Source organism: Phacochoerus africanus, chromosome 6 (genome assembly GCF_016906955.1).
Source record: "Phacochoerus africanus isolate WHEZ1 chromosome 6, ROS_Pafr_v1, whole genome shotgun sequence".
NCBI classification, from domain to species: Eukaryota; Metazoa; Chordata; class Mammalia; order Artiodactyla; family Suidae; genus Phacochoerus; species Phacochoerus africanus.
In genome coordinates, this window is record NC_062549.1 from 91,014,545 (window position 1) to 91,035,749 (window position 21,205).

Genomic DNA, 21,205 nt, shown 5'->3' on the forward strand with positions numbered 1-21,205 from the left:
CAGGCGTAAATGACTGTCTTGGGCAAACTGAGACATATGTTTACGTTATATAGCAAACAGAGCCACTATCCATTGTCAAACCATTCAGCCAAATCAACTTCTTTTCTGTCAGAAGAAGTCTGACTTCATATTCAATCCAAATAAACATGCTATTATGTATCCCCATGACAACCAGCTCACTTCTAAATGCAGCAACTAGCTGGGGATAAGATGATCCCATTTCCTCACAGAGCAATTTAACAAGATGCAAGTTTAACTCTCTTGATTTTATATTTACAATTTAAATAGCAACATCTAATACTCCCTGCAAGTCAGAACTCCATTTTTTTTTTGCAACGAAAGCTTGTTTATCAATAAAATCATGTTCCCAAGCTAAAGCAAGTTTTAAAGCATGAATAAAAAAAGAAAACAATTTCTGGATAGTCACTGTAACAGTCAGGACCCATTACCTAACTTGCAGGGCCCAGTGCCGAGTGAAAATGTGGGGCCCCTTGTTCAAATATTAAATATTTCAAGATGGGCACATCAGAACCTTAAAGCCAGTGTTGGCTCCCATAAGATGAGGCCCTTCTAAGGTCAGGTCACACCCACCAAGCTGGCCCAGACAAGAGTTTTATTCATAGAGGTCCTTATATCCTGTTCCTAGTATAAACTGGATCAGTGTGTGTACAAATTTCCAAATTTTAAAAATGCTATCACAGAGTCACTCTTTGCATAATTTTTCATCTCCATAAAAGTGGGCACAATTGGAGTTCCCATGTGGCTCAGCAGGTTAAGGATCTGGCATTGTTACTGCTGTGGCTCAGGTCACTGCTGTGGTATGGATTTGATCCCTAGCCCAGGAACTTCTGCATGTTACAGGTGGGGCCAAAAAAAGGGAGGACACAATGTATTAATCAGGAACACTTGCAGATTTTCCTACCTAAAAGGCATAGGAAATCTGTCTATCACAATCTTTTTGTGCATTTTTTAATGAATTTTTCGTGTGATTTTTAAAATAATTTTTATTTTTTCCATTATATATACAGTTGATTTACAGTATTCTGTCCATCTCTAATGTACAGCAAAGTGACTCAGTCATACATATATATATACATTCTTTTTCTCACATTATCCTCCATCATGTTCCATCACAAGTGACTGGATCTAGTTCCCAGTGCTATACAGCAGGCTCTCATTGCTTATTCCCTCCAAATGCGATCATTTGCATCTACTAACCCCATGCTCCCAGGCCCTCCCACTCCTTCCCCCTCTCCTTTGGCAACCACAAGTCTGTTCTCCAAGTCTATGAGTTTGTTTCTTCTCTGTGGAAAGGTTCATTTTGTGCCGTATATAGATTCCAGATATCAGTGATATCATATGGTATTTGTCTTTCTCTCTCTGACTTACTTCACTTAGTATGAGGGTCTCTAGTTCCATCCTATCACAATCTTTACTGTAATCTGCTGAACCGCTTCTCAGTGCCTCACTTTCCTCCTGTAAAATGGGATGATGTTACCTACTCTGAATTGGAAGGACTGACTGGGTTGATGTGGGAATATGCTTAAAACAGTATATGGCATATAGTAGAACTGTAGCTGTTATGGAACAGAGCTCTAGAACTATTTGCTACTATTGCTGTTACTGTTATTATTCAGTAATTTAAGTTACGGTAATGTCGGAATATGGAATTGATTGAATGGCAGAGACAGACTTGCCATGTAAAACCTTTTTTTACCTATCAGTGGCGCACCAGGTATTTTAATCTTGTCCACATTTATGTATGGTTTTCTGTTTTTCACTAGAGAAATATAACTTGGTGAGCAATGCTAATTTTAATGATGCTCTCCAAGCCAGCCCTGCTAACTGTGTCTAAATGTGAAGCTTAGTGATAAATTTTACCAGTGTCCTTAGCTTTCCTCACAGAGAATTAATTGATTTCATTTTAGAATCTGAACATTCTGTAAATAATTATTGCACATTGCATTAGAGATATTTTTCATACTATTGTTTGATAATTTTTTTCTTATGATGAAGATCGCGAAGTAGAATTGTTATTAGAAAGAAATACATGTTATACATAAGATTCAGTATGTTTAGTTTTGGTGTCTTGCTTTTAGATCAGCTTTGGTAGTTCTTTGAACGTTGGTTGAAAAACTTCTGTCATGTTTTTGTTAGAGATTTAGTCTCTTATAAAAACTCCCTAAGTGTTGATTTACTGTGTCCACGGAAATCCTTAAGTTTGCTTTCTGCAACACTGATTCCTCCTTTGCCACAGAAGGGCAAATTTTAAAAAATTTAAATGCTATTCCATTGTGGCTCAGCAGGTTAAGAACTCGACATAGTGTCTGTGAGGCTACGGGTTTGATCCCTGACCTCGCTTAGTGGGTTAAGGATCCAGTGTTGCCTCAAGTGCGGGGTAGGTCGCAGATATAGCTCAGATATGGTGTTGCTGAGACTGTGGCATAGGCGCGGCCATAAAAAGAAAAAATTTGGGAGTTCCTGTTGTGATGCAACAGAAATGAATCTGACTGATATCCATGAGAATGCGGTTTGACCCCTGGCCTTGCTCAGTGGGTTAAGGATCCAGCGTTGCCATGAGCTGTGGTATAGGTCACAGATGCAGCTTGGATCCCACGTTGCTGTGGCTGTGGTATAGGCCGGCACCTGCAGCTGTGATTTGACTCCTAGCCTGGGAACTTCCATATGATATAGGTGCAGCCCTCAAAAAAAAAAAAAATTTAAATACTATAGGAAGTTCTCGTGAGGCTCAGTGGGTTAAAGATCCTGCATTGTCACTACAGTGGCTTGGGTTGCTGCTGTGATGCAGGGTTGATCTCTGGTCCAGGAATTTCCATATGCCTCAGGCATGGCCAAAACCAAGGTTCTAAATGCTATAAAATGTTGACTCCTTTTACTAGAAAGTGACAGTGCAATTCAAAATGGCAATCGCATTTGTATAAAGCACATCTATATTAGTTTCCTAAGGCTGCCATGACAAAGTACCACAACCTGGATTGCTTCAAACAACAGAAAGTGACTGTCTCAGGGTTCTGGAGGCCAGAAATGTGAAATCAAGGTGTCAGCAGGGCCACACTCCTTCTGAAACCTGCAGGGTATCCTTGCTAACTTCCTAGCTCTTGGTGATTGGCCAGCAATCCTTAGTTCACAGCCCCATCCCTTCAATCTCTGTATTTTGTCACACTGCATCATCCTTTGTCTCTGTCTTCAGCAGCCACCTTCTCATCAGGACACCAGTCTTACTGCAGCCTCCCCCCCCCACTCTACATCAGCCTAATCTCATCTTATTGTAACTGATTATATCAGCAACAACCCTATTTCCACATGAAATCACCTTCGGAGGTACTGGTGTGTTAGAACTTTAGCATTTATCTTTTAGGGAGATGCAACTCAACCCATCACATCCAATAAAAAACTTTTTGTAGCAAAAGGTGAAATTTCACTGCAGACTTTTAATGATATCAATTTATGCAGATTTGGGAGGAGTTCCTGTTGTGGCTCAGTGGAAACGAACCTGACCAGTATCCATGAGGATGTGGGTTTGATCCCTGGCCTAGCTCAGTGGGTTAAGGATCTGGCATTGCCGTGAGCTGTGGTGTAGGTCACAGACGTGGCTCAGATCCTGCGTTGTTGTGGCTGTGATGTAGGCCAGCAGCTGTAGCTCTGATTCAACCACTAGCCTGGGAATCTCCATATGCCAGATGCGGCCCTAAAATAAATAAATAAATAATAATAAGTTCTGCAAACATTGGAAAAGTTTGCATCACAAGGTTTTCCATTGCAATTAAATATGTAAGCAAATTCAAATTTTATATGTCAATAACAATGTCCATTTTGTTTATGGATAATTATCTGTTTTCAAGGAACACACATCTGTTTTCAAGGAACACACCTAACTACTTAGATTTGTATTTCCAAAGATTATTACAAAAGCCACTAAGAAATAAATTATGGAAAGAATCTTGTGATAGAATTCAAATCAGTAAGGTCCAGAATAAAATGGCATAGAGTGGATGTGATTATTCATTTTTATAATAAATTATATGCAATGTGACAAAATCATATATCAATTGTGCTTATTCTCATTACTTAATTTGTGATAATCCAATGTAGTGTGAAGCTAAAATTTAATGAAGCAATACCATAAAACACATGGTATTTCTTCTGCAAATATGTGTGAACACTTATCAAATTCTGGGGTTTTGCTTTTGGAGGTAAGTCAGTCAGAATCATGTATTAATATCTGAAATTGTTCCAATAACCTCATGAGACATCGTGACTAAACTTTGTTCCTGCATGTGAAGAAAGAGAAAGGTGTGTGCTTTAATCAGCCTGGGTCTGTCATTTTTGATTGCAAAACAGGAGGTAGGAAAGGACAGCCTGTGAGATGCCTCACGAACAAATATGCGCTCAGAGGGCTCAGTTCCAGGAAAGACTAGTGAGGAAGTTGAGCATGTGCAAATCAATTCCCTGGGAATGTCTTTGAGCATTCGAATAGCTGTGAGTCTTACTGCTTGGCAAAGCTTATGTCACATGTGGAACCTTAGCAGCAAAAGATCTGGGAAATGTAGCGTGCAGCTTTCCAGATAGGCTAGGCTAGGGAGGCAGGCTGGGATGTGGGTCTTGGGTGCACCCAACTAGTTTACAAAATTTACCACTATGGCTTTCGGTAGAAATTACCAACAGTGTTGCTCGGCACCTCACACTGAATGGACTTAGCACTAAGTCTGTGTGTGTGAGTGTATCTGATATTTAGCACTGTCATCTAGAAGTCTCCTGGAAATTGGGGTAGCTGGCCCATAGGCGCATAGTCTTTTCCCTGTGAAGGGAGGTAAGGTGATTTTTGAGGCCTAGAGCCAGAGATGAAGTCACCCTATTAGTGAGTGCAGGACTAACTCATAAAACTCTGAAGAATGATGCCTGCAAAGGAAGAATCTGGAAAGCATCTAGACAATTTTTTTTTTACAAGTGCTTTATCAGATTTCATGCAGTGTCTCATATTAATTATTTCCTTATGTCTATTTATTTTCATTACTCTTTATTGTAGCTAACAAAATCCAGACCAAAACCTAAAATGTAAAAGTCTGTAAATTTATATGGAAGAGGAACAGCAGATAAGTGGAATGGAAGTGTTGAGATACACCGATTCTGTAGCTCGTCAAGGGAGAAGCTGTAAAAATAAGATAAAATAATCCCCTAAGAGGAAAGGACAGAATACAGAAAATGGACCTGATATGGCTAACAGGAACCCCACATGTATATATTTGTCTTTTTAGGGCTGCACCTGCAACAATTGGAAGTTCCCAGGCTAGGGGTCGAGTTGGAACTATAGGTGCTAGCCTAAACCACAGCTACTTGGGATCCGAGCCACGTCTGTGACCTACACCACAGCTCATAGCAACGCCAGATCCTTAACCCACTGAGTGAAGCCAGGGATCAAACCTGTGTCCTCATGGATACTAGTCAGGATGGTTACCCATAAGCCACAATGGGAACTTCCACAGGGACCCCAAATAAAACAAACCTAGGCAGTCATGATAGCTCTTGGGTTCCTTCCATCGTGTATCCTGTTCTTAGAAAAACCACAGACAGACAGCTCTAAGGACTTCTGATTCTGCTAAGCGTCCTACCTGGAAAAGCCCCAAGCAAGAGGCTCCAATGACAGCCAACCAGTGGAGACTTGCGGTCAGACTGGGAAAACTTATGGTCAGGCTGCAAGGGCTATCCAATTGCCTTTGTAAGTCCCCCAACTGTGACTTCTGTGGCTTTTGCTTCTAAAAGTCTATCACCCCCTTCACCCCGCCCCAAGGATGTATTTTTGGTCACAGCTGAAGCCTGCATAGCCCCAGTTTGCAAACAGTACACCTTGTTTTTTGCTTGAAGACAACCCTGACTCTTCTGGGTCTTATTTTTGATTTAGGGCATCAAAGAACAAAGTGAAATGGGCTGAATCCACAGAGGCTGTGAGGGACATGTAGGGGTTGTTAGGGCCTTAGGGTCCTCAATTATAAAAGAAGAGCATTGGATAAGATGGTTACACAACAAGGGCACTTTCAAGTTTGCTGTTCATCAGTGAGTATTCCCAAGGAGACCTCATCATCCCTGCTCCTGGCTCCTGGCCTAGAATGTGGACGGGGTGCCTGCACTTCCAGGTCCTCCCAGTAGGGCAGGGGAAGGGCCATAACCCTGGAAGAGTGAGGAACAGCAGGCTATGTGGTTTCAGACAGGTCACTGGATGTCTCTGAGTTATTTAGCTGGGTAAACTCTGAAGTTCTTTCTAGCTCTGATGTGCAGTCGTGTTTTCCCCTGAGATGGGCTGTCTGTTCAGGTTGCTCCCTGGAGTCCTAGGCGTGGAGAATTGGGGCACAGGATGGGAACTCACGCCCCGATACAGAGACAGAGACGTCCTTTGGTCCCACGCCAAATACTTTTCATCTCCCTTGACTTTGAATCTGCACTACCTGGAATTGGAGCTCTGTAGTCACAAGAACCTCTAACATGTAAGACGTCCCTACTGGGGAATTGTTTTCCTTCCATTCCTGATAAAGCTTTGAATCTTGTGCCCACGATACGGTTGTGAAACCTTCCTTGCCTTCGTGGCCATTCCCTTCCCAGTCTCTGCAGGGTCCTATGTCCATGCTGTCCCTGTCACAGCCCCGGCTGAAGGGAGGCGTGTCTATGCCATAAAATGGAGGTGAAGACTTATTCCTTCTGGCTCAGTTTTTACCTCGCCGGGGCCTCCAAGAAGGGCCACGTGGGTAGAGTGTAGCAGGGCCTGGGAAGACACAGCTGGCTTTTTCTAATTACCCATGTTTCCAGTCATTTTCTCACAGTTGCAATGCCAACAATGCAACCCTCATTCCTTCTCTGGAATGAAATTGCTACCTTAAGCCCCTGGAGGCTTGACTCTTGGCCCCAAGGGGGCGAGTCCAGGAAATCATTTACATCCCAGCACTGACGGCCCCAGTGCTGGGGGGTATAAAACCCAGAAAGAAGTAGGTCTTGAGACAGTGGCGTCTGAGTCGTTGAGGCCAGGGGCATCCTCTTCATAGACGTGTCCTCAAGACCCCGTGGCACAGCGAGCACACATGATGAAGCAGTTGCTGTGTTTCCTGCTGCTCACCAACCCTCAGTGTTCTTTGCCCAGGAAGGTAGCGTTTGGCGCAGGCTGTGCCTGTGGCCCTGCCTGAGGGATCCGAGGGTGCTCAAGTCAGACCCAGGGAACTCTCAGCACAGGGGAGGGCCTGGGGTGTGTGGTGTCCTACTTTAATGGAGAAGTGAGAGAGAGGTCTTTGCGCTCCAAGTTGTGGAACTTCTTTCTGTCTATCTCCCTTTCTTGCTCGTAGACACAGATAGGGAAGACTTTGTGGTCTCCACGGTGTCACATGAATCCTTTGCTGCACTGAAGGGGCAGCCAGAGGAGCCACCAAGACCTGGCGTACAGTATGTGTCAGAGTCTGCACTAACCTCACCTGTGATATCGTCTCTGACCTTATGACATCCTGGTGTAAGAAAATGAGGTCTTTCTCTTTACAGAAAAGATTGAAGGTAGAGTGGGGGTTCGTGGGAGGTTTTGATATCTTTTCCCGAAGTCCATAGAGCTCTCCTCATCCAAAGCACCCCTGTGTGGCTGGGATGCTGCCCCAGGGACTACAGAGCTCTGGGTGGATGGGACTCTGGTGGTGAGGAGGCGTCTGGAGAAGGAAGGGGTTCTCCATGGGGACAGAGGCAAGCATTGTTCTGGGGCAGGAGCAGGAGGATGCCTTGGGTGGTAACGTTGATAAGAATCCATCTTTGGTGAGAGAGTTCCTCTTGTGGCTCAGCGGTAACGAACCTGACTCGTATCCATGAGGAAGCAGGTTCGATCCCGTGGATCTGCTCAGTGGGTTAAGGATCTGGTATTGCTGCAAGCTCTGGTGTAGACTGGCAGCTGCAGCTCCAACTTGACCTGTAGCCTGGGACCTTCCATATGCTTCTGGTGTGGCTCTAAAAAAACAAGCAAAAGAAGAATCCGTCTTTGGGGGGAGACATTGGAGATGTGACCAATTGTCACCAGTTGACATTAGCAGTGTCTATCATGGGGGGACTCTCAGTGTCTGAGGTGCATGGTGAGGGGCTCACCAAGCCCCAGGTGTGGCCCTGAGGTCCTTTCTGTTCCTCTCAGCCATCCAGGCCTGAAGGGCAAAACTTGGAGTGTAAACCTCTCTCCGCGAGTGTCAGACTCTCTAGGGCTTGTTTGTTGCCGGTACCGGCACCTTGCCTCAGCTCTGCTCGGACCCCTTTCCCCCCTCTTCAGTGCGCTATTGCCTGAAGGGCATGTCTAAGGGTCAGTGGGCAGCCTATTGAAGCAGTTATCATTGGGAGTCACAACCGAGGGATTTTTTTGAGCTTAAAGTACCTTAGAGGCCACATGGAATCATAGTTTTCATACTTTCTTTTTTGTAAACTTGATGCCAAATAAGTCTTTTTTTTTGTCTTTTTTTGCCTTTTTCCAGGGCCACTTCTGTGGCACATGGAGGTTCCCAGGCTAGGGGTTGGATCGGAGCTGTAGCCACCGGCCCACGCCAGGGCAACAGCAACATGGGATCCGAGCTGCATCTGTGACCTACACCACAGCTCATGGCAACGCCGGATCGTTAACCCACTGAGCAAGGCCAGGGACCGAACCCGCAACCTCATGGTTCCCAGTCGGATTCGTTAACCACTGCACCATGATGGGAACTCCCTAAATAAGTCTTAATGGGAGTTCATGTTGTGGCTCAGCGAAAACGAACCCAACTAGTATCCATGAGGACGCAGGTTCAGTCCCTGGCCTCGCTCAGTAGGTCAAGGATCTGGTGTTGCTGTGAGCTGTGGTGTAGGTCGAAGACACGGCTCAGATCCTGCACTGCTGTGGCTGTGGCATAGGCTGACAGCTGCAGCTCCAATTCGATCCCTAGCCTGGGAACCTCCGTATGCCTCGGACACAGTCCTAAAAAGGAAAAAAAAATATATATATATTTTAAAGGAGTTCCCTTTGTGGCGCATTGGAAACGAATCTGACTAGCAACCATGAGGTGGCAGTTTCAATCCTGGCCTTGCTCAGTGGGTTAAGGATCCGGCGTTGCCTTGAGTTGTGGTGTAGGTCGCAGACATGGCTCGGACCTGGCATTGCTGTGGCTGTGGTGTAGGCTGGCAGCTGTAGCTCTGATTTGACCCCTGGTCTGGGAACCTCCATATGCCACGGGTGCGGCCCTAAAAAGCAAAAAAAGAAAGGACAGCCACTAAGTAGTTCTGACCGAGCACATGGCCAGGTGGACTGAGGAAGACTATTTTATTCTGCATTCCTCTGGTGTGCTGTACTCCCTTGTTTCAGTGATACTTTGTGATAGCTGCTATTATTTGGTGGTGGAAAATAGCAACTGGCTGAGAAAAAAACCAAAACAAAACAGTGATGCAACATCTATATCACACTGCTATCATTCCCCTGCTTATTAGTCCCACCTGTATTTGTTCATGTCATAAAGCACAAGCTGTAGCTGAACAGAATGTACTAAAGACCAGTGGTACTGCTGCTGGAATTTCTGTATAAAGGGGCCATAGGAGTGGCGGTCTAGTTGGAAGGGAGTCTTGGGGGTACTATATCAAAGCTATATTTGAATAGCAAGCATGTTTTATTATTATTTTTTTTTACTTAAATCACATTGTCCCCTCCCGAGTTGGCTCTGGCTTTGTTAATTACATAAGACAATGATGCAGCAGAAAGAAGCCTGTTTAGAAATGAGCTGGAGCATGAAGTAATTTCTTTTTTCTTTCTTTCTCTTTTTTTTTTTGCCTTTTCTAGGGCTGCTCCCGCAGCATGTGGAGGTTCTCAGGCTAGGGGTCTAATCGGAGCTGTAGCCGCCAGCTTACACCACAGCCACAGCAACACCAGATCCAAGCCACGTCTGCGACCTACACCACAGCTCACAGCAACACTGGATCCTTAATCCACTGATGGAGACCAGGGATGGAACCTGCAACCCCATAGTTCCTAGTCAGATTCGTTTCCACTGTGCCATGACGGGAACTCTGAAAACTATTATATTTAGAATGGATGGACAATAAGGTCCTACTGTATAGTGCAGGGAACTATAACTGATCTCCTGGACAGACCATGATTGGAAAAAAAAGAGTGTATATATATGTACGACGGGGTCATTTTACTGTACAGTAGAAATTGGTACAATGCTGTAAATCACCTATAATTAAAAAGTAATAAAATACTAAAAAAATAGGTGATTAATAAGTATCTACTGTATAGCACACACAGGAAAATCTACTCAATAGTTTGTAATAATCTATGTGGGAAAAAAAGAATGGATATATGTATATGTATAACTGATTCACGTTGCTGTATACCTGAAACAAATACAACATTGTAAGTCAACTATACCCAAATACAAAATTTCTAATGAAAAAAATAAAGTCTCATTTCTTTGGATTTTTAACTCATAAGGATGAGGCCATTTGAGTTTGGACTTTCCTTACAAGATAATTTAATTTTTGGATTTTAATCTCTCCCTGGAAATCTAATAATGAAGAGATTTCATATTTAGATTTGGGGCATTATGGGTTGTGGGGGTTGATTACTGAAATGAATTAAGGTTGTCATTTAATTTCATTGCAGAACTTTTGATGGCACTCTATTTGGACAATATGACTAGAAATCATTTGAATTGGGAACAGCAGGGAGGTACTTTTAGATTTGGTTGTTGCATAGCCTCATAGTTAATTCATTCATCTGTTATTCTGATCCACTCCACACTCCACAGCTTCTGGAGCAAAATCTGCACTGACCATCAGCAGGCTAGGAGAATTTACAGGTGGGGATAGTTACATCTCTGGTTGGTCACAGGTCTATGTGTTGAACCATATGGATTAAAAGAACAGGAAACAGGTATTTGGGTTTGAAATATTTGCTCCCCATTCCTGAAGTCTCCTTCCAGGTATGATGGAAGCAGCAGCATTAAAGAAATGTCCCTGGCCTCCCTCTCCTTATTTTCACTCCTCTCTAGGGGAGAAGTCAGTTGTGTTCTGCTGCTGCCTAAAAAAGCCTCTTCACACCTCTCCCCAACTCTGCTTTCAGTGACACCACATTGGGAGTTTGAAATCAGCCCTAGTGGGAGCATTTACAGCATAGAAACCAGAAAATACTCCAAATCAGGGCTTTTTGTTCCAGATAGCTGGTTTTCTAGCAGTATTATTATCATCTACTCTGGAAGGAATGACTTATCCTATTGATGACTTTGGGATAAGCAACTGAGCATAGGTATGTCAGTCCTTTTCTCTCCCCTCCCTCTGTGTGTGTGTGTCGGGGGGTGGGGTAGGGGGCGTGCAGATATGGCTATCTGCAGATAGCACATGTTTGGGTCTTCTGTCAGCTATTTGGTGACTTTGATAGTAAATACTCTGCACCAATGAGGAGATCTGTCTGGTCTAGCACCACCAGGGACCGGGAGAGTCAAGTTGTTTATGTCTAGGGATCAGTATTAAGTCACTGTCGCCAAGCCAGACCCCAGCTCCTTTCAGTTTTAAAGTCAAAGTTTTGAACTCTGTCTGACTTCTTAATTTCTCTCAATCGGTTCGAAACTCAGACGGAAAGGAGCATAGAATTTATAAGCACCTTTACACCTCAATACAACATTTTCTCGAGTTTTTTTTATTTTTAACTTTTTTTTTTTTGTCTTTTGTCATTTTTTAGGGCTGCACCCATGGCATATGGAGTTTCCCAGGCTTGGGGTCGAATCAGAGCTGCAGCTGCCTGCCTACCCCACAACCACAGCAATGATGGATCTGAGGCGCCTCTGCAACCTACATCACAGCTCATGGCAATACTGGATCCTTAACCCACTGAGCAAGGCCAGGGATCGAACCCGCGTCTTCATGGATACTAGTCCGGTTCATTAACCACTGAGCCATGATGGAACTCCGGTTGTTTTTAACTTTAAAATATTCGAGTTTTTTGTCTAAATTATATTTTTATTTTGAGAAATGATCCTACCAAGAATTGGAAATTTGTGTCAGAATTTTAAAAACTGAAACAATTCAAGGAAAGCTTTATCCTCTGTCCAGAAGCAAGCACAGTAATGAAATTATTTTACATATTTTTTCAATGAGTAGAACTTTTAAAAAGATTCTTTCCTTTTTGAAATAATTTTAGATTTATAGATAAGTTGCAAAAATAATTCAGAGAGTTCTTATATGCCCTGTACTCAATTTCCTCTATTTTTTTACTTCTTGCATTATCACAGTACATTTGTCAAAACTAAAAAAAAAACCCAGCATGGGTCCATTACTCTTAACTCCAGTCTTCCTCTGTATTTCCCTAGTTTTTATACTAATGTCCTGTTTCTGTTCAAGGATTCCATTCAGGACATCACACTACCTGTAATCATTATGTCTCTTGTGACAATTTCTCAGTCTTTCCTTGTGTTTCACAACTTGGACATCTTCGAGGAGTACTGGTCAGGTATTTTGTAGAAAGTCCCCCAGTTTGAGCTTATCTGATGTTTCTTTCATTAGGGTGGAGTTGCGGGTTTTCTAGGATAAGTTATTTATTTAAAAAACACTTTATAAACACAATAGATATTTAGATATTTATGGACACTGTATAATATTATTTTGAGTTTTAAAAGCTGAGTCAGAGATCACATTTACATAGCTTTTATTTTTTTACTTGCTCCCTTATCCGAGTCATAATTCTCTGCCTTTCCAGTTTGTATAGATTTTTGGTGTGGTCTCCTTTTCAAGACAGTAGAGTTGTAGCCTCTCTTGCTTCTGAGGTCTGCCTACCTTGTGGCTGAAGTTGGTACGGGGGTGGGGGGTGCTTGCTGTAGGCTTCCTGATGGGAGGGGCTGGTGCCTGCGCACTGGTAGTTGGAGCTGATTCTTACCCTCTGGTGGGTGGGGCTTTGTCTCTGGGTGAGATTAGAGGCGGCTGTGTGCCTGGGTGCAGTGGGGTGGGGTGTTAGGCAGCCTGTTTGCTGATGGATGGGGCTATTCCCACCGGGATTATTGTTTGGCTCTGGGGCTTCTCAGTCCTGATGGGTGGGGCCAGATTTTTCCAAAATGACCATGTCTGGAGGAGTTCATGCTGATGATTTTCCCAAGACCTTTGCCTCCAATGGGCCAAAGTCACCCCCTGTTTTCCCGGGAGATCCTCTAAGAACCACAGTCAGGTCTGATCCAGATTCCTATGGAGTCTCTGCTTTGCCTTGGGACCCAGTGCACATGAAAGCCTTTGAGCACCTTTCAAGAATGGAGTCTCTGTTTCCCCCAGTCCAGATGGAGTTCCTGCACACAAGTCCCTCTGGCCCTCAACACCAAATGCTCTGGAGGCTCCTTCTCCCAATGCCAGATCCCCAGGTGTGGGGACCTGACGTGAGGCTCAGAACTCTCATTCCTGTGGGTGAGCCTCTGTGGTGCAGTTATTTTCCAGTCTGTGGGACGCTATGGGGCTGCTTATATCGCATAATCACCCCTCCCACCGTCTTGATGTGGCCTCCTATTTGTCTTCTGTAATAGGATATCTTTTTTTGATAGTTTGCAATCTATTTCGTTGAAGGTTGTTCAGCAGTTGGTTGTAATTTTGTTGCTTTTATGAGAGAGGGTGAGCTCCAGTTCTTCTACTCTGCCATCTTAATCCCATCTCCAGTTTTTGTTTGTTTGTTTTAATTTTTTTAGGCTGCATGTATGGCATGCAGAATTTCCCAGGCCAGGGATCAAACACTTGCCCCAGCAATGAGCTACTGTAGCGACAGTGCTAGATCCTTAATCTGCTGAGCCACATGGGAACTTGTTATAAAAACAAGTAGTTTTTATAACTTGCCTTTTTTTTTTAGGGCCACACCTGCGGCACGTGGATGTTCTCAAGCTAGGGGTCGAATTCGAGCTACAGCTGCCAACCTACACCACAGACACAGCAACATCAGATCTGAGCCGCATCTGTGACCTACACCACCGCTCATGGCAACGCCAGATCTTTAACCCACTGAGTGAGGCCAGGGATGGAACCCACAACCTCATGGTTCCTAGTTGGATTCACTTCCGCTATGCCACAACGGGAACTCCTGTAACTTGCCTTTTTAATTCAACTTTGTTTCAAGATCCATCCCTTTTTAAATGAAGGCTTTTTTTTTTTTTTTTGCTATAATGTGATATGTGTATTTCTGAAAACCCTTATATTCTGCATAATTGTGCACTAAAAATAGCAGGGCTTGTGGGATAATTAGACCCATAGATAATTAGGGACAGACCACTCAAAACCTATGCACAACACACCAGAGCACTAACAAGAACAGTAACAATCCCTATCAAATTATTAGCACGGTAAAGGCTGAATTTTCAGACTCTTGGTGAAAGTGTCACCGGCCTCACAGTTAGTGACACTTTTGCAGCTTTCAGCCTTTAGCCTAGGACTCATATGACCTCCTTTGAGATGTATGTTTTTGAGGGCAATCACCTCCAATAGATGTTGGTTTCATCAAAATTTAAACTCTGATTCATAGTGTAGCTTCACACATCAAAAAAAATTTTTTTAAGGAAAGAAGGGAAATATCTTGGCAGCTTCTTCCTCAGCATTTGCAGCACCGCAATATAATTGAATGCTGTGGAATACACAGCAATTTTTGAAGCCACTAAACCATCTCCTGCATGCACTAATGGCATTGGCACTTAGGCAGAATTTTCAGCCTTTTCATTATTATCTCCATATCTTACTAAGGATTTTCTTTGATTGTGAGAGAGTGTGGTCTTTATTGCTTCACTACATTAACCTATTAGGGAAGATGGCATATGGATGAATATAACTTCTATATTATTCTGACCTTGTTCTTTTATTTACCAGTGAAATACGGCATCTAATTTGCAGCTAGACACTTGTATTTGTTTCAGAGCAGGGTGTATATGTATTTATTTCATTCTTTTAAACTGAAGTATCCCATTTCTTCATATGAATATGCATTTCCCAACTGGTGGACATTTGGATTCCTTTTATTTTTTTCTCCAATTACAAACAATCCTGCAAAAAATTTCCTTGCACATGTCTCTGAGGAAGTTTTTATAGCTTATATTCCTAGAAGAATTATGGGGCCATAGGATATGGACATATTTAATGCCATATGCAGTAACATGGGGAGTACTAGCACCATAATGATATTGGGTCAATTGATGTGTATAATTTAGCTACTGATTTATTTGTTTGTATGTATTTTAATAGTATTTTATAATTTTTAAAATAAAAGAGTTGCATATGTCCATCAAACTTACTTCTGGTGTTGTGTGGGTTTTATTGCTCTTGTGACCGGGATCTTTTAGATGTCATATTTTCTAATTGATTTCTGCTGTGGGAAACCTTTTTTATATGTTTATGGTTTTCTTCCATCAACGCAAATGTTGAACTTCTATTGATTCTAATGGTTAGCTTTTCCAGGATTTTAAAAATAAACAACCACATGTGTAAATTGTACATCTTCTTTTCTGTTCATTGGATCATTTTTTTTTTTCCTAATCTTACTTCACTGGCTAGGACAGTGCAGTAGGTTGATAGTAAGCAACTTGCTATGTCCCCGATTCTAAAGGGAAGTTTCTAACGTTTCATTTTTAGTGTGACATTTGCTCTAGGTTGTTAGTAGCTGCTCTTTTTACTCTTACTTAGGATGGGTAAATGAAAATTTTCTAAATGTTTCTGGTATCTGTTCAAGTGATCTTAGGATGTTCCTGTTTAAGTCTGTCAAGGTGGTATAAATTCTATTGATAGCTTGTTCCAATTTCAAACCATCCTTGAATTTCTGAAGAAAACCTTTGCGAGGTAATGTTAATTATTTTACCGTGTTCAGGATGACTCCTGCAGCTGGCTACCCAGAAAAGGTGCTGGCCTACCGTAAATCCCCATGGAAACCGCTGAGGCAACCAATCGTTGTCAATTGTCAGGCTTAAACACATGCTCCTCCCTCCATGCCAGGGGCAGTCTCACCATGAATGTAAATATGGCTCATCCTTTCGAAGCTTGCAGAGTTGTTTAGGTGCAACTACAAGGTTTAGACCGCAGCCCCCAACCCCACCAGGGGAAAACTGCCCACTCCAGCCATGAATGCAAAGTTGTCATGCCATTGCTTCTTACCACACCAGGGGAGAAGCTGGCATTTCTTTAATCACACAGCTTCATAAACCAAGGGTAGGGGTCCCTCTCTAGAGTCTGATGTTTTGCCCTGCTACTCTCTGAGCACACTCCTAGAATGTGATGGTTTATGGCGGGGACACAGCTATGACTGTGAGTGTCCCCAGTAAATGCTGTTTCAGCACTGGGAATATTTGCCATTTGCTCCTGTTTGCTTAACAGCTCTACTTAGTCGTGATGTTCAAAACATTTTTATGTAGTTTAATTTGACTCACATAAACTTTATGTAGGATTTCTGCATCTACGTTCATGAATAAGATTAATCTTTCAATTTCTTGTACTGTTTTTTTGCCTTTTTTTTTTTGTCTTTTTAGGGCTGCATCCATTATATATGGAAGTTCCCAGGCTAGGAGTCGAATCAGAGCTGTAAGTGCTGTCCTAGACCACAACCACAGCAACGCCAGATCTGAGCTGTGTCTGTGACCTACGCCACTGCTTATGGTAACATGGGATCCTTAACCCACTGAGAGAGGTCAGGAATTGAACCTGCATCCTCATGAATACTAGTCATATTCATTTCCACTAAGCCACAATGGGCACTCCATGTTGTACTGTTTTTATTTGGGTGGTCACATTAATTTGTTAAAATAAGTCAGACAGCTTTCTCTCTTTTTAAAAAATTCTCTTTTCTTCATAGTTTTCTCTTTGTTCTTTCAACATCCATTGATTCTTAATCCTTTCTAGGATATATATAAATATATATACACACACACACCACACACACATACCATCTAGAGATTTTTCCAATTTTTCTCCTTTTCCTGATTATTAAGCTACTTAAAATTACGAGACATGAATCTTGTCTATACACTCTGCTTGGTATTTTGTGGCTCTTTCAATCTGACCATGTTTGTCATTCATTCTGGGAAAATTTCTATTATTTCTTTGATTATTTTCTACCTCTAATCCCAAAGTTTTCTTCCTCTGAAATCCATGTTTTGAGTGTCATAGTTTTTCATATTTTTGCTTTTTAGGGCCACACCCTCAGCATATGGAGGTTCCCAGGCTAGGGATTGAGTCAGAGCTATAGCTGCCAACCTGCACCACAGACACAGCAGCACCAGATCCGAGCCACGTCTGTGAACGTCACCACAGCTCACGGCAATGCTGGATCCTTAACCCACTGAAAGAGGGTCAGGAATCAAACCCGAAACCTCATGGTTACTAGTCGGATTCTTTTCTGCGTGCCACAACAGGAACTCTGAGTATCATGGTTTTGAGTCCCTAGATTTCTTTCTTTCTTCCTTCCTTTCTTTCTCCCTTCTTTCCTTCCTTTCTTCCTCCCTCGTGTTCTCTCGCTTTCTTTCTTTCTTTCTTTTTTTGAACCTTCTTAAATTAAAGTATAGTCGATTTACAATGTTATGCCACTTTCTGCTGTACAGCAAAGTGAACCAGTCATACATATATATACCTTCTTTTTCTCATATTTTCTTCCATCATAGTCTATTCCAAGAGACTGGGTATAGTTCCCTGTGCTCTACAGCAGGACCTCATTGCTTATCCTTTCTAAATGTAACCGTTTGCATCTACTAACCCCAAACTCCCAGTCCATCCTGCACTCTCCCCTTCCCCCTTGGCAGCCACATGTCTATTCTCCATGTCTGTGAGTCTCTGCTTTGTAGATAAGTTCATTGGTGCCATGCTTTAGACTCCACATATAAGTGATATTATATGGTATTTGTCTCTCTTTCTGGCAAGTCAGACTTTTACTTCCATGTTCAAGAAGGCTCCAGAGCCTCTCACTGACTTTGAAAGACCTTAGGCCCAAATGTCTATAGATTATTTCATTAAGAAGTTGTTATAATAGTGACAACGGTGAGGGACAACAATCCTTTACAAATACAACTGTAATTATTTTGCTGGCAAAGCAGAACAGCAATACTAATAGTAATTAGGAAGTAGGAAATACCACGCAGAGAAGCCACACTAATGAATCTGTTAATGTAGAGAGTAAATAAAAGAAGGAATTGGTACATCTGCGGAGTAAGGATATCTCAGAATTTTGCCTTGCAAACCAATAAAATGTTGGGACCGAAAAGGCATGGATTCTCTAAAATGGATTGTCATGAATAGGGAGGTTCAAGCAAGCTTTTGGAGTTTGGGAATGAAACAGTAGAAAGTGAAATTTGTGGTCACTATTGCTCATATTATTCTCTTCGCCTTAAAACTCCTACTCCAGTTTTTGTGGCTCAGCTTAAATGCAACTCCTTCCATAAAAACCCATGCTTCCTTGGGGTAGAGGATTCCTGTGGCAAGGATACCAGTGGATGTTTCATTTCAGGGCAAGTAATAATCGGTTTGGACAGACAATGCCTTGGATTTGGGGCAGTGTCCGGGAGGTGTTGCGATTTGTCAAAACTCATGCAAATGTAAGTGTCATAAAACCAAGTAAAATAAGTAAAAAGAAAGTTTTTGGGCTAATAGACTTCAGAAGAACTGAGGTGGAACTGGTGTCAGATGAGACTGGATTCACTGACTCAAACAATGTCCTTGGAGGCTCTGGCATCTCTCAGCTCCACCTGAGAATCAAGGCTGGAGAGAGGTGGAAGGCAGGAACACTTGTTGTAGGCATAGGGCTTTAAAATTATTTCATGTTTTAAAAAAGCTCTGTGTAGCTGTTCAAGAGGAAGTTGTGAACCGTATTGAATTTTGTTGCTGAGAAGCTGAACCAAAAATCAATGATCGAATTTGACACGAGAAAGGTTTTTGTTTACATTGGTTTCACTGGAGTGGCAGAGGCCAAAGTCTGGTTTGCTTGGATTGAGGAGAGAACGGGAGATGGGAAAATGGATATTGTCAGTACACATAACGCTTTCCAGGAGTTTTGCTGTAAATGAGGGCAGAACAAAAATGGACCATAGCAGAAGGAGATGAGGAGTCTTGGGATCCCTCCCTCCTTTCACTCTTTCCCCCCTTCTTTCCTCCCTTTTTCTTCTCATTAAAGATTAAACATATCCCAGTGTATTTGTTTGTTGGGGGGAATAATTGAGTAAAGATGAGGTATTTAATGATCTAGAAGATAGAGAGAATACCTGCAGGAGCAAAATTCCCTGAGTGATCAAGAACGTCCGGGATCCTTTGCAGAAGTGCAAGGGTTGGCCCTAGATATACACAGGGACCACTCATCCCTTGTTATAGGAAGGAGGCAGAATATGTGAGTAAAGTGCAGAAAGATTGGTACACTTGGAGTGGGAGGATGTGTAAGGTTATCAGCTAGCCTTTATAATAGGAAGATCAAATTAATGTTCGAGTAGGTGGTCTAGAGCCATTATAGCGGTTCCAGAATCAATTATCCAGGCTCCATCTATCTGCCAGCTTCAGCGTGCATCTTACCCATGGTGGTCAAAGGTGATATTCTAGCTCCTGCCATCATGCCTCACACCAGGCAAAAGGAAGGGAGAAGTGGAAGGTAGAGCAGATGCCTTCACTTTAAAGGGCACAACCTGGAAATCAGCCCTCTTACTTCTGTTCATATCTCACTGGCCAGAACATACTCACATTCTCATTCCTAGCTGCAAGGGAGGCTGGGAAATTCATTGGCTAGATGACCATGTGCCCAACCACCAATGCCACTCTTACTGTAGGAGAAGTGGAGAATGGACACTGGGGAGCTAGAAGCCCCTGCTACAAAAGGTATGGTCATTCTTCTCTGATGACTTCTATTTCTCAATAAAGAAAAAGTGAATGCTGGGAGTTCCCATCGTGGCTCAGCGGAAACAAATCTGACTAGTATCCGTGAGGATGTAGGTTCAATCCCTGGCCTCACTCAGTGGGTTAAGGATCCAGTGTTTCTGTGAGCTGTGGTGTAGGTTGCAGGTGCAGCTCAGATCCCGATTTGCTGTGGCTGTGGCTGTGGCCAGTGGCTGCAGCTCTGATTTGACTCCTAGCCTGGGAACCTCCATATGCCGAGGGTGTGGCCCTCAAAAGACAAAAAAATAAAAAAAAATTGAATGCTGAGTATAAGAATGGATGAGATTTGGGGGTAAGAAGAGAGGAGGAGAAAAATAATCATCCTGAAGGGTGATTTCAGTAGGGAACTGTACTAAGATTGCCAGGCATCATGGAGAAACTACTTGAATTTTGTGAATAAAGGAAATGGCAGGGTCAGATCATCCTGACACCTCCCTAAACCCTAACATATTGAGAAAATATGAAGACACATTGGCATATGGTATATTTGTGATCAGGCACATGTTTCACTGCACCAGAGATTTCTTAAAAATTAAATTCAATGTGCTAAGAAAAATTTGTCCTTGGCTCAGCAAATGGCATGTTTGTTTTCAGCATTTCCCAATCTGTCAACTAGAGGCTTCTGTAAAGGGTGAGCCATGATGGTCAGCTCCAGAGGCTCTTCGCTTTCTTCCAGAAAACCCAATGACCCAATGACTTGGGCTGAAGAAGGTGCTAGAGTTGCAGCTATCATGTGCAATCAGATGGCTATTCTTCTACTAAGATAAGATTTTCCATTATTTCACAGGATAGACAGCCAAAGTGGAGTCCTTGGGGAGCTTCTTCATTTCTCCTGTCACAGAGGCGACTCAGTCATCACAGGAGTTTGTAATAAATAACCCACATCGATTTCTCTGTTCTGGAACTGTGTTGCTTCCCTTCCTCCCAGAGCCCTGACACTGCGAGAAGCAGAATTGGAAGTCATTTACATAGTGGCACAGACGCTTCCACTGCCTTGGGTATAAATCCAGGCAGGATGGGGCAAGTCTTGAGAGGAGGGATCTAGGACTCCTGGTCCCTGAGCTTTCAACCAAAGGCATCTTCTCCAAGAGGGTGAATCCATATTCTGTTACCACTGGCAGCAGAGAGTGACATGGAGAAGCAGTTGTAGTGTTTCCTGGTCTTGATCAGCTTCTCCAATGTTTTTGGCCAGTCAGGTAGGGGCTACCTGGGGCTATGCCAGCGATTTGATCTGAACGATGAAGGTGAAGTCAGAGGAACATCCAGCCTAGACGAGTGTGTGTGTGTGTGTGTGTGTGTGCGCGCGCATAACTGAGGA

The 21,205-nt window shown here is 42.9% G+C and overlaps 1 protein-coding gene across 2 annotated transcripts in view; it reads left to right on the top strand.

The window, feature by feature from the left end:
- LOC125129476 (C-reactive protein-like) overlaps positions 1-21,205 on the top strand; it is a 62,960-nt gene that overhangs the window by 39,107 nt on the left and 2,648 nt on the right. The window lies entirely within an intron of this gene.